At 58.4% G+C, this 13,401-nt stretch overlaps 2 pseudogenes; one reads left to right on the forward strand and one right to left on the reverse strand.

The window, feature by feature from the left end:
* Positions 1 to 13,401, reverse strand: part of LOC127026016 (ribosomal protein S6 kinase alpha-3-like) — a 233,403-nt pseudogene that overhangs the window by 162,995 nt on the left and 57,007 nt on the right.
* Positions 1 to 13,401, forward strand: part of LOC127026006 (antigen WC1.1-like) — a 125,139-nt pseudogene that overhangs the window by 109,806 nt on the left and 1,932 nt on the right.

Genomic DNA, 13,401 nt, shown 5'->3' on the forward strand with positions numbered 1-13,401 from the left:
TGGGCTGACACCAGGACAGAGCTGGCGGCAGAAGGGGTGAGCAGAGAAGTCCTCCAGCAGCTCCTCTGCATACCTGGTCAGGGAGTAATGCACTTGGTGGTGCTCCTGAGAGAGGATGCTGGCGTGGGAGGGGAAGTACTAAGAGCTGCGGTGCAGGGCACTGGGGCTCAGAACTAGGTCTGGGGCTCCCAGCAGGCAGTGCCAGTGGCTGCAGCCCCAAGAGAGCTCTGACCATGGAGAGAGCAGCAGCGAGTCCCGTCCCAACTCTGGAGAGCTGCTCTGGCTGCAGAGGGGCAGCTGGGAGTGCTGGGGTCAATCTTGGCTGCCCCGCACCTCCCACCCCAGGGTGTCTTTTGAGTCCCCGGAGCAATCCCACTGACTGGGGTGACAGCCCTGCCTGCCTGGGAATGGAGGGGAATTTGGGGTTTCCATCAGTGTGGGAGCTTCTGGGAGCATCGTGGCTTTTGTTCAGATCCCTGTCCTTGTCCCTGGGCTGGCCCAGCCCTGCATCCCCACAGGTGGCCCCAGAGCTCTGCCCTGCAGGCACCACTCAGGACAGAGTGCATTCAGGCCTGGGGAAACATCCTCCTGGCACACTTCCCACAACAGACCTCAGTGCCCCGTTCCCCTGTGGCCGTCTGGCTTTGACTGCTCACCCCAGCACCCGACCCCTTCCCTGCCTTGGTCATGGCCCATGTGAGGCTTTGCAGACAGCCCTGCTCTGGGGTCTGCCAGGCTCTGGGCATGTCTGAGCCCATGCACGTCTGGGTGTCCCCCAGTGCACACACTGAGCCCAGCAAGAGGACGGGGCTGGTCACATTTCAAAGATCAGCCCTCAGCTGGACCATGGTGAATGGCCAGGGCTGGAAATGGCTGCTAGGGGGAACTAGGACTGGGGGTGACTTTGGGGTGAGGGACAGCGCATGGGGTGGAGGAGGCTGTGTCAAGGACATGTGCTGGGCACAGAGACTGAGGGACAGCAGCAAACTCACAGGGCTGCTGAGTCATGCTTCCTTCAGTGCAAGCCCTGACGCAGGGTCCCAGCCTCCCTTTCGATGCCACCCTTGAGGAGGGGCGATGGCACTAAGAGATGGGTAGTTGTGAGCACCAGCCCTTCTTCATCCACTACCCAGGCCTGGTGGAGCACCAGCACAGCGAGGACTTCTGCCTCTGCACCATGAATGTGCTTTAGGGCACCCACAGTCTGGGCATTGTCTTGGATTAGGTGAACGCTGGTATTTTTGTCTCTGAGGCAATTTCCAGCCTAGGTCATCTCTGTTCTGAGCTCTCCCTAACCCTCTGCTGATCTACCTGGCTGTTCCTGGCCCCTTCCCCATCATCCCTGCAGGGTCCCAAGCTGGCGGTGCTGCTCTGCAGAACCATTTGGCTGTGGTGCCTGGGGTCACAGGGTGACTCCACACTGGCCTTGCTGGTCAGGGTGGGAAGCAGCTCCAGCTGGATGGGGAGGACTGCTGATAATTTCCCCAGTGCACTGGGGAGATCCCAGTTTATTACAGAGAGGCTATGGGGGAGTCAGCTCCACCCCAGTGTTAGACACACTCTTACACAGGCTCCAGGTGAGACAGAGCAGGTTCATGCCTCTGGACAAGTGAGACAAATCCAAACATTTGTCTGCGAACATGATCACCACAAGTAACAATAACGATAAAGCTAATGTTAATGAGACTGGTAACAGTAACGATGATACATCAAAGCACCCATTTGGGATGGGAGTCGTTTGTTGAGAGAGATGGGGAGTTTATCACTATTGCAAAATCTTTCATGTAAGCCCTTTCCTAACTGCATCCTTGAGCTCCTGGTTCCTCATGCTGTAGATGAGGGGGTTCACTGCTGGAGGCACCACCGAGTACAGCACTGCCAGCACAAGATGCAGGGATGGGCAGGAGATGGATGGGGGCTTCAGGTGCTGAGAAACAGGGAGATCAGGGCCAGGTGAGGAGGCAGGTGGAAAAGGCTTTGTGCCATCCCTGCTCGGAGAGGATCCTCAGCACAGTAGTGCAGATTTTCACACGAGACCCAGGAGGGTCCCGTAGTGGGTTTTTTGAGAAGGGTTGTGCCGTCTTGAAGCGCACAGAGGCGGGGAAAGTTCTTAGCTCAGGCACAAACACTGAAGCTCTGACACCACAGGGACCCGTTATCTGACCACGGCACAAAAGAAGCATTTTTACCTCACCACATGCCTTCCTTGTGCTTATTTGGTTCATTGCCCTGGAACACGCCAGGAGCACAGGCACCACCGGTACTGCAATGCCCTGCCCACCCGCTGCCAGCTGCCTGAGGGGCCATTTGCCCTGGAAGTCACTCCCCTCTACTGGTCACGTGCTTTGTGGGGATTGCCTGGAAGGAGCGGCCCCCCCTTCTGCTTTACTGGGAAGTACCTCTGACCCAGAAGGCCCTTCCCCTCCATACCCAGGGGCTGCCATTTTGGTTTGGCTGCTATTTGGGGGGCTGCCATTATATGAACAGGGGCTGCCATTTTATGGGAGTGGGCTGCCATGTTCTTAAACATCATACTGCTCTGTGCTTGGCTGACGGCCATTGCTTGCCAGCGTCAACCCCACGTGTTCTCAGGAAGTGCTATGATTGGTTGGCAAAAGGAGCCTCCCCTCCCTGTGCACCCAGAAGCACATCAGCAAAGGAAGCCCCCTGTCGTTACATACAGGGAGGCCACCACTTTTCGCAGCCTCATTCCCCTCATGTTTTCATGCTGCATTGTGGTGGGGTGGCAGCCATTTTTTGACACCATCATACCCACATGTTCTCATGCAGCCCTGTGACTGGCTACCTGCCTGCTTTGGACAAGGAAGTGCTCAGATATAAAAATATATACCTGTATTACAAGATATACATTTTTAGAAATATATGTGTGAGTGTACAAATATGTATAAATATACTTTTATTTATTTATCAATATATACGGTATTTTAAATATATATACGCCTCTATACACGTATGTACATGTATACATTTATATATACATTTATTTTTATTTATATAAAAACATTTATAAAGCCAGAGAAATGAAATGTATATAGCCATTATCACATAGGTATGAATGGAGAAAGCCTTCTTTAATAAGAGCTAATGAATGAAGAATTAGAGTTTAAATGTGAATAGAAATAAAATTACAAGGGTGGGTCGAGGTCCCCCACTTTATCAGGCTGCAGAAGAAGCCCAGACATGTTGTGGGGGAACTTCAAGGCAGTGGGAACATGCCTGAGGGCTGCGACCCCCTCCCAGGAGGCCACCAAGGGGCCCTCCACATAAATCCTGTTAACAGACAAAGAAGAGCCCAATCCTGGGAAGTGGCCTAGGAGGCCCCAACATCCCAGACCAGCCCAGCAGGATGGCCACGCAGGGTTACTGGGGCAGCCTCTGAGCTCTTCTTGGTGCTGCAAGACACAGGCAATCCTGTCTATGAACATGGAAAACCAGGACAAAATGCCAACTTCAGAAGAATATGCGCATGGGGACCATATGGAAAAGACCCAAAGAGGATCTCAAAAAAGACCACGAGAACCAGAAGAAACAGCCAGTGAGCCCATGAACTGCAAAGTGGATTTCGAGGTGCCAAACAGAGGCAGGGTGGTAGTGGGGAACTCCCTTTCCCCATGGGTGTGGGGGATCTCACAGCTACCTGCAAGACCACTGTGCGGTGCAGAGTGGTGCTATTTAGATTTCCTTGTCCTTAGGTTGATAACCTGATGGAATGTTTCAAAAAGCTCTGGCTGAGTGAGCGAGGGGAGAAGTCAGGAGTGTGCTGGCACTTGTCCAGGTCCACCTGAGCCACACCAGCCAAAGCCAGTGTGCTGTGTGTATGTCATGTGAAAGGATGGGGAAGGGGGTGGGGGTGGTGGATGTAATGTACATTTGTACTGAATACTGTAGGACCTGAGCAGGATGCAACTGGTGTGGAAGAAGGGGTGGAGATTGTACTGGGTGTGGCTGGGACGGAGTTAATTTTCTTGTTAGCAGCCACTATGGTGCTGTGCGTTCCCTTGGTGGCCAAAACATTGAGAACACACTGACATTGGAGCTGTTGCTGAGCAGTGCTTGCACAGTGTCAAGGCCTTCTCTCTTTCTCACTCTGCCCCCACAGCGAGAAGGCTGGGGGTGGCAAGAGGCTGGGAGGGGACAAAGCCAGGACAGCTGACTCCAACTGACCAAAGGGATATTGCACACCATATGATGTCATGGTCAGCAGTAAAACTGGGGAGGGGGTGTGTGTTCTTTGCTCAGAGACTGGCTTGGCATCAATCTCCTGCTGTGAGTGATTACTTCTCCACTTATTAAACTGTCTTTATCTTGACCCATGAGACTTTTTTCCTGGCTTTTGCCCTTCCAGTTCCCTCCCCCATCCCGCTGGTGGGGAGTGAGCAAGTGACTGGGTGGGGGCTGCCACATGGGGTCACCCCACCACACGAGCACAGAGCAAATAGGTTGGTATGTGCTTGTGAGGTCACTGGTGCCTGAGGAGATCATAGGCTGGGAGCTGGCACATGGCCTGTGGAAGTGTTGTGAGATTGCTGATGCCTGAGTAGCTGATAGGCCAAGAGCAAGCACATGGCTTGTGTTGGAGCTTGTGAGGTCACTTGTGCCTTGATATCTCATAGGCGAGCAGATAGCAAGTAGGTGGATATGTGGTGGTCAGGTCACTGGTGCCTGAGTAGCTGATAGGGAGGAGGGAGACACATGGCTTGGGTATGTACTTGTGATGTCACTCTTGGCTGAATAGCTGATAGGCCTTGATCAGGAGCATGGCCCTTATAGGTGCTCGTGAGGTCACCGGAGGCAGAGTACCTCAACAGCAAGGACATGGCAAATGGGTGTGTAGAATCCTGTGAGGTCACTGCTGCCTGAGTAGCTGATAAGGCAGGAGCAGGCTTATAGTTTGTGTAGGTTGTTTTGAGGTCACTGCTGCCTGAGTAGCCGATAGGCCAGGAGCAGGCCAATATCAGCAGTAGATGCTATGACATCACCTGTGGCTGAGTAGCAGATAGGCCAGGAGCATGCACATAGCTGTGTATGAGCTTGTCATGTCACTGGTGCCTGAGTAGCTGATAGGGCAGAAGCTGGCACATAGCTTGTGTAGGTGCTTCTGATGTCACCAAGTCAATATTTAGACCACAACCAAACATGGGGTTTTGGAAGAACCATCATTAGCAGCAGCAGTCCATACACTGCACACACACGTGTGACAGTGTAACTCATGAGCACGCAGCGATGGCAGTAGGAGTGTGAGGTCACCATCAGTATAACCCGTGAGCACACAGCAGCGGCTGTAGGAGGGTGTGAGGTAATGTCACGGATGACACCCCATGGATGTGGGGCTCGGTGCAGAGCAGCCGTGTGCCCCATCAGAAGGGCATGATGTGGGACGGGATCTGCCGTGCCCTGTGTCTGCGAGGCCGAAGGAGCAGCCCCTGCAGCCCTGGCTGGAGCAGTCGGGGTGGGGGTGGCTCGGGGGCACCGCAGGGATGTGCCTGGGCACAGTGCCAGGAGGAAACCACAGGCTTCCTGCCCGGGCGCTGTGGGGGGAGCACGGGGCGCACTGCAAGGCCACGTGGGCTGTGGTTTGTGCACCTGCAGGCTGCAGCTCCCGAGCCACCCATGGGGAATAACGGCCCCTCGGTGACATGCCAAGAGGCAGGGATACATCTGAGCCTCTGGGCTGCGTGTCTGCAGGGACATGTCCCAGCTCCAGCTCATTTCAAGGGACCTTCCATGGGGCTCTCCAGGGAGGAACGGCTGAGCCAGTACTCCTGGGATGGGGCTCTGGCCTGAGCTAAGGCCCTTTCCCAGCTGCTGCTCCCAGCACAGCGGGGTCTGAAGCAGGGGCAGGGGCTGTTTCCTTCCCTTCCTGACACAGCCCCTGGTGCAGTCCCAGCCCTGTGGTTCCCATGGCACAGGGATGGCTGGACACTCACACCTTGGGCTGTTGGATGTGCCCGGTATAAGAGATGCTCAGAGCTCCTGGTCCACACAGCAGGGTTCAAGGCATGAAAAATCCATTTTCCCCCACTACAGCCGGCCCTGTCCTGTGACGCACCGCCACCACAGTGACGTGACACCTGCAGTGGAGCCATCCCTCATATATGGTCATGAATGGCGCTGGAGCAGTTCATTGGAGGGCTGGGCTGTGTCGGAGGGGAGATAGCTCCCGATAATGTCTAAAAAGGTGCTGCTGCTTTGATTGGCTCCTCCTGTAGCTGGGCTGGCATCTGCAGAGATATATTGCCCTCTCGTCATCATTGTCCCCATGAGTCCACAGGAGCTGTGGCAGGGAGTGTGGCGCAGCAGGGATGTGCTGGCAGGGCAGGAGGCTCAGGAAGGGCCGAGAGGGAGTCCTGTCCCCTCAGATGCTGTGGCTGCTGCTCTGGGTACAGCTGTGCAGGGGTAAGTGCTGACTGCCCAGGGCCAGGGGCTACCAGGGTGGTCATCAGGATTCGCCTAGGAATGGGGTTTCTTTGCAGGTGCTACTGAGACGAGGGGCAGAAGGGGCTCAAGTCCATGGAGCCTGTGCCTTTCCCTGTGCCCATGTGGGTGGGAGAGAGTATCTCCTTTTCCAGGGCTCCAGTGCTTAGGGCAGCCTGTGGCTGGCTGCATTCACAGACACCCTCTCGTGGGGTACCCCCTGTTGCCCAGCACTGTGCCTCTGGAGCCAGTGGTGGCCTAGCTGGTGATGGCAGCCCCCAGAGATCCCCAGAGCACTGCCAACCTCTGGGGTAGCCTGGAGGGTTTGTGTGCTGCTCACTGCCCCCTTAATCCAGGGGAACCCTGACCCTATGAGGGCAGTGTATACCCCACAGAGAGAAGGGTAGCGGGACATCTACAGTAGAGAGACATCCTTCGTGGAGGGCCTGGCCCAGTGCAGGGACTGGACTGACACCAGGGATGAGGAGAGGAGATGGGTTGGGGGATCCTCAGATTTGTCTCGGTGTTCCCTGCAAACACGGAAAGCTGTAGGGGGTGGGTTTGGATGGTGGTAGGGCAGGTGGTTTGCACAGGAAGCTGCAGGCGTGGGTACACAGGGCTGTTGAGGGGGTGCTGGGCTGGGGAGGAGCGAGTGCCCAGTGCAGGGCTGGGCAAGGTGCCGGTGGGTATGGGTGGGGGGCAGGTAGCCATTGGTGTGGGAAGAGGTGCCTTGTGCAGTGGGAAAGCAGGGGACCCAGCAGAGCTAGAACTGGGCACCCCCAGCCTTGCGCAGGCCATGGGGATAGAAGGGACCTCCACACTGCACTGGGGACAGCCTGCAGGGGAGAGGGCTCCCACCCCAGTACCTCTGACTCGACCCAGGAAGGGGTTTCCCCCAGACCTGCTGTGCTGGGGCTTGGCGCTCTCCTGACCCGCCCCATGTTGGTGTTCAAAGGTGCTGCGGAGGTGAGGCTGGCGGATGGCAGCAGTCACTGTGCTGGGAGAGTGGAGGTGAAACAACAGGGCCAGTGGGGGACTGTGTGTGGTGACTACTGGAGCATGGACGATGCGGCAGTGGTTTGTAAGCAGCTGGACTGTGGGTCTGCTGTTGAAGCTCCTCAGTACGGACACTTTGGGCAAGGATCTGGCCCCATTTGGATGGATGATGTTGGCTGTAATGGCACCGAGTCTGCCCTGTCTGACTGCAAACACGCAGGATGGGGTGAACATAACTGTGCTCACACTCACGATGCTGGAGTGACATGTTCAGGTAAGGAAATAGCCTGTACTCCACCTTTGGGGCCAGGGTGGGGGAAGGGACCTTGACTGTGTCCTCAGGGAGCAAGAAGGGGACGCCAGAGCAGGGCTCAGTGATGCTGGTCTAACTGCCGAGCTGGGACTGTCATTGCTGATGTCCCCAGTCCCTGGGGAAAGCCCAGAGGGACCCTACCCCAGGGTGAACTAACCTTGCCACAGTGTCTTAGTCCCCCTCAGTCAGTATCTTGGGCTGCAGATGAATCCTCCGTCCCTGTCCCGGGGTGTCCACTCATCTCCACCCATTCTGCCAGTTCCCAGCCAACAATGCTGAGGGTCCCTGTGCTGGAGAAAGCAGGGGGGACTTGCTTGGCACTCCACACCTTGGAGGAACAGCAGGAGATGACTGGTCCTCCTGGGTCATTCCCCTTCACAGGCATGAGTACCTCGACTGAATCAAAAGGGCTTTTCAGAGAGGATGAGTACTGGGCCCTGAGGAGAGAAGCAGGGTGGCACACAGCTCTTCACTGCCTGTCCCCAGGGCTCGGCTCTGTGGTCCAGCACTGCAAGGCTTAGGAACTTTGCAGCTGCTTGACTCTGGCTGCTTCCTTCCACATCACCGCATGCACGGGCTGGCACTGGCAAATCCCTGGGACTTTGACAGCCCTGTAGGGGCATGGCTCCATGAAGCTAGCACTGACCACCTGCCCAACCTCTCCTGCCTGCCTATCGATCCCCACACTGCCCCATGGAACAGGGTCTTTGCCAGCACTTACTGACTCTCATCTGTGCCTGCTGTTACCCTCTGAGTCAGTGTGAGGCCAGGGAGGCATGCGAGTCTCCGGGCCCTTTGTCCGGTCATTGGCTTGGGACCTGTGCATCTCCAGGCAGAGCAGTGTGTCCCTGGCTGAGGACATCCCCTCCAAAGAGGTATTGGAGGGGTCTGGACAGGCACCAGCCATCACAATACATGCACCATTTCTGTGCTCTGTGACATCTCCCACCTAAAAGGAACCTCCCAATGCTCCAGGAACAGCCCTGGGATTAGAGTGCACTACTGGCTGCCCAGGGTGATGGTCCTGCCTGGCCCAAAGCTCTGCAGGGGCTGAGCAGGCTGCAGCAGTCAGTATCATCTGGGCCACTTCCTGGACCCAAACTGCTCACCACCATGCTGGGCAGCACAGGGGACCTTGTGTGGGAGCAGTTTGTCTGAGCAGTACCTGTGGCTGTGAGTCTGCGACAGACACATACCCTCGAGTGCTGTGATGGTGTAGAGAAGGGGTGGAGGGGGGCCTGGATGTGTTTGTGTCACCAGCACTCCCCCAACAGCTTCCTCTGGGATGTGCAATGGGCAGTTTGGTCACAGCTTGCTTGGAGGTGATGCAGGATGTGGTCTTGTAGCTGCCAGAGGGCTCTGGGAGCTGCCAGGTGTTTGGGTTTTTTCCCAGGATTTGTCCGTCTGGTGGAAGGGAAGAGCCGTTGCTCAGGACGTGTGGAGATCCATGACGGGGACCAGTGGAAAACTGTCTGTGCTTCACACTTTGGTGCCAAAGCTGCTGACGTGGTCTGCAGGGAGTTGCAGTGTGGCAGAGCCCTGCCTGTCGCTGAGGCAGCTCACTTTGGAGAAGGGGTCAGTGCCATGTGGGATGGAGAGCTGCAGTGTGTGGGGAATGAATCCCTCCTCATCTCCTGCCCCAGGGGGTCCTCCAGGGAGCAGCCCTGCACCCACGTGAACAGCGCTGTTGTCACCTGCACACGTAAGGACTCAGGGACACGGGGGCTGTGCCAGGGGTCGGGGAACAGAGCAAGGAATGTGCTCGGCTGGGTGTGGGGACAGGAGGGATGATGGCATTGTCTGCAGCATGAAAATAGTTGAGAAGGAGAAGAAAGGCATGCTGTTCCTCTGGCCTCTCCCCCAGCTCCTGAGGGTACAAGAGCACCAATCCACCCTCTCTCCTCCTCCTCTGTCCCCAGAGTACACAGGGTTCAGGCTGGTGAACGGCAGCACAGCGTGTGCGGGGAAGGTGGAGGTCCAGGTGCTGGGGACCTGGGGGACCCTCTGTGCCTCCCGCTGGGATCTCTCGGATGCCCACGTTCTCTGTCGTCAACTCAACTGTGGGTTTGCTGAGGCCATTCCTGGAGGAGAGCATTTTGGGAGAGAGACTGGCCCTGTCTGGAGAGACTCCTTCCACTGTGATGGCACTGAAGCCCACCTGGCACAGTGCCCAGTGATCACCCTGGGGGCCTCGCCATGCTCCCACAGGAACACTGCTGCTGTCATTTGCTCAGGTGAGTGCCGGAAAAATGCTGCATTAACTCCATTTGCCCTTTGTGTGTGACACGGCCACCCAAAGCAGGGGTCCCATGGCAGTACCAGGCTGAAGTTCTCCCTGGACAAACCCTGGCATCCCCAGGAGCCATCTGGAGGGCTTTGCCTGCTCAGACTGACCGCTCTGCTTTGGGAGAGCTGAGCACTGAACGGAGGCAAGCATCTACCCCCAGGGCAGTGCCTTAGCCCCAGCGCCACCACCAGGCCTGGGCTCCTCTGTTCTCGTACTGTGGGACGAGCCCAGGACAGGGCTGCAGGGCTCTGCTCCATCCCTCTGGCTGCAGACAACCACATCGCATCCCCGCAGAGAGCCCTGCAGAGCCTCATGCCACCAGCCAGGCGGGAGCTGCCTGGGTGCTCCCAGCAGCAGCAGACCTGGGTGTGAGCTGCAGAGAGGACCCGGGCTTTGCCCTCACTTCTCGTCAGCAAAAGGCTCAATCATGTCCTCTTTGGTCAGAAAATCCCCCCTCGCCCTGTGGCTGTGGTATCTCTGTTGTCCCCAGGCTCAGCCGGCTTTGCATCCCTGTGGCTGGTGGGCGGAGGGAGCCGGTGCGACGGACGAGTGGAGATCTTCCAGCATGGGATGTGGGGCAGAGTTCTGGATGACGAGTGGGACATGCAGGAGGCCAGTGTGGTGTGCCGGCAGCTGCGGTGCGGAGAGGCAGGGACAGCCTACAACCCCCCAAAGCCTGAGCGAGGGACGGGCCCCGTGGGGCTGCGAGGGGTCCGGTGCGCAGGGCACGAGGCCAACCTGGCCCTCTGCAACACCTCCCTGCCCGAGAGTGCACTGGCAGCAGGGGTTGCGGAGGACGTGGGAGTCATTTGCTGGGGTGAGCGGCACTGCATGGGCCCCCCAGGTGACGGGGTGGGTGGGCAGCCAGGCCCTGACAGCAACTGGGCTTTCTACCCACTACAGGGAGCCGGCGGGTCCGGCTGGTGAACGGGACTGGGCGCTGTGCTGGGAGAGTGGAGCTGTACTACCAGGGCACCTGGGGGACTGTGTGTGACGATGGCTGGGACCTGTCTGATGCCGCCGTCGTTTGCCACCAGCTGGGCTGTGGAGGGGCGGTGGAGGCGGCTGGCTCTGCTCGGTTTGGGGAAGGCTCCGGCCAGATCTGGCTGGATGGCGTGAACTGCTCTGGGACCGAAGCTGCTCTCTGGGACTGCCCTGCCGGGCCCTGGGGGCAGCACGACTGCGGGCACAAGGAGGACGTGGGAGTCATCTGCTCAGGTGTGTGCCAGGACCTGTGGTGGGAGCCTGGTTCCTGGGGAGGCCAGGACACAAGGAGAGCCGGGCATGGCCAGGGCTGTTCCTTACTGCCTCTGAGCTCCTGCCCGAGCCCGTCCTGTGGACATCCATGCACGGGCACCCTCAGTCCCACTGGGGGTCCCTGGGGAGCTCAGCAGTCCCCGAGGATTAGCGGGAAGGGCAGGGGTGTCTGTCCGTCAGGGACTTCTCTCTGCCCCTGGGTGCAAGGGGGACATGCTGGCCCTGCCCCTGCCCACCTGAGGGCCTGGGGGGTGCAGAGGTGTCCTGGCTCCCACAGCCCCACACCAGCCTGTTCCCCCTTGGTGCCTTTCCTTGCAGAGTTCGTGGCCCTGAGGGTGGAGAACAGCGACGGCTGCTCTGGGCGCCTGCAGGTTTTCTACAACGGGACATGGGGGAGCATTTGCTCCAACTCGATGACTCTTGACACGGTGTCGCTGGCATGCAAGGAGCTGGGCTGCGGGGATGGAGGATCCCTGGAAACACGCCTGCCCTACGGCAGGGTGTCTGGCCCTGCCTGGCTGGATAACGTGCAGTGTGGGGAGAAAACCAGCTCCTTCTGGCAGTGTCCCTCCACTCCCTGGAACCCGCAGTCATGTGAAGACCTGCGAGATGAGATCCACATCACCTGCAATGGTAACTCAGAGCAACCTGGGCACCACTGTCACCCCAGCTCCTGCTCCCTGGTGGGCACGGCCAAACACAGAGAAAGAGCTTGGAAGGGCTTTTCCTTGCCATGTCAGACCCTTCTGCTGCTGGTGGCACAAACGTGACCACAGCCACCCACGTCCAGCAGCAGTTGCCACCCAGGCTGCCAGCAGCACCTGCGGGAGGCAGAGGCACTCCAGGTGAGGTCTCAGAAGAGACCAGACAGGGTTCAGAAGAGCCTCCCCTCCATGGACACCCTCCTGCTGCTCTCTGAACCAGGGGCCTTTTGGGGCTGAGCAGTCAGGGTCTCCCCACAGTCCTGCATGTGTCCCCTGAATGACCAGGGTTCAGTTGCTGCCGTGACCAAGATGGCACAGGGAGGTGCAAGCAGAGCTCAGCCCTGCTCTTTCTGCACCATCCCCTGAACCAGCCCCTTCACCACAGTGTTTCCTTCTTCAGGGGGACGCCCAGAAATGCCCCCGACCCCGTTGGCCCCATGCCCCAGCTCCACGAGCTGCACAGGTAGGGAGCTGCTCCCCTGTGTACCCTTGTTGTCTGGCAGGGCTCTGCCTGCTCTCTCAGTGCCATGGGAAGTCTTTGCCTTCTCCAGCAAGGGAGAAGATTCGTGCGGTGGGAGGCGAGGACAGGTGCTCGGGCAGAGTGGAGGTCTGGCACCGTGGCTCTTGGGGGACGGTGTGCGACGATTCCTGGGACATGCGGGATGCTGAGGTGGCATGCAGGCAGCTGGGCTGTGGCCCCGCGGAGTCTGCCCTGCATGAGGCTGCGTTTGGGATGGGGATGGGCCCTATCTGGCTGGAGCAGGTGGAGTGCCGGGGGACAGAGCTGTCTCTGCAGGACTGCTGGGCCCGTCCTGGGGACAGCGGTGCTTGTCGGCATAAGGAAGATGCTGCCGTGCGCTGCTCAGGTGAGTGCAGTACTGGGACCCCTTGTTTGGGTCTTGGTAGCGAGCTGGGGAAGGCCTTTTGCCCACTTGGTCCTGGCATGGGCCCTGACCTCCCGAGAGCAGGAACATTGCTGTGGAGTGCAGGAGGCTGGTGTCAAGTGCGGAACAGCCTCGGTGGAACTGGACGTCCTCCAGCCATTGCCTGTGGGGCCCTGCAGCCCCAGGGCTATCCCCTGGGCTGCCTGTGCCTTCCTGCCTGCTGCCCAGAGCAGAGGCGCTGGGCCCTGTCCCGGCCTCCCTTTCTAGCACTACAGGAGGGGCAATTTGGGGGGGATGTGCCAGGGGCATCTCCAGACACACACAGGGTGTGTTGGGGAGGAGGCTCCCTGGGACCCGCACAACCACCCTCTCAGCCCAGCTCTCCTTTGCCTCTTCTGCAGCTACACCCAGGACGGCAGCATTCCCACCCCAAGCAGGTAACTTGTCCTCCCCCCGGGGCTGGGTATCCCCGGGGCCAGGCTGTGACCCACAGCTGGATGGAAGGGGCTCCTTGCTGGGGTGTGA

Source organism: Gymnogyps californianus, chromosome 26 (assembly GCF_018139145.2).
Source record: "Gymnogyps californianus isolate 813 chromosome 26, ASM1813914v2, whole genome shotgun sequence".
Classification (NCBI taxonomy): domain Eukaryota; kingdom Metazoa; phylum Chordata; class Aves; order Accipitriformes; family Cathartidae; genus Gymnogyps; species Gymnogyps californianus.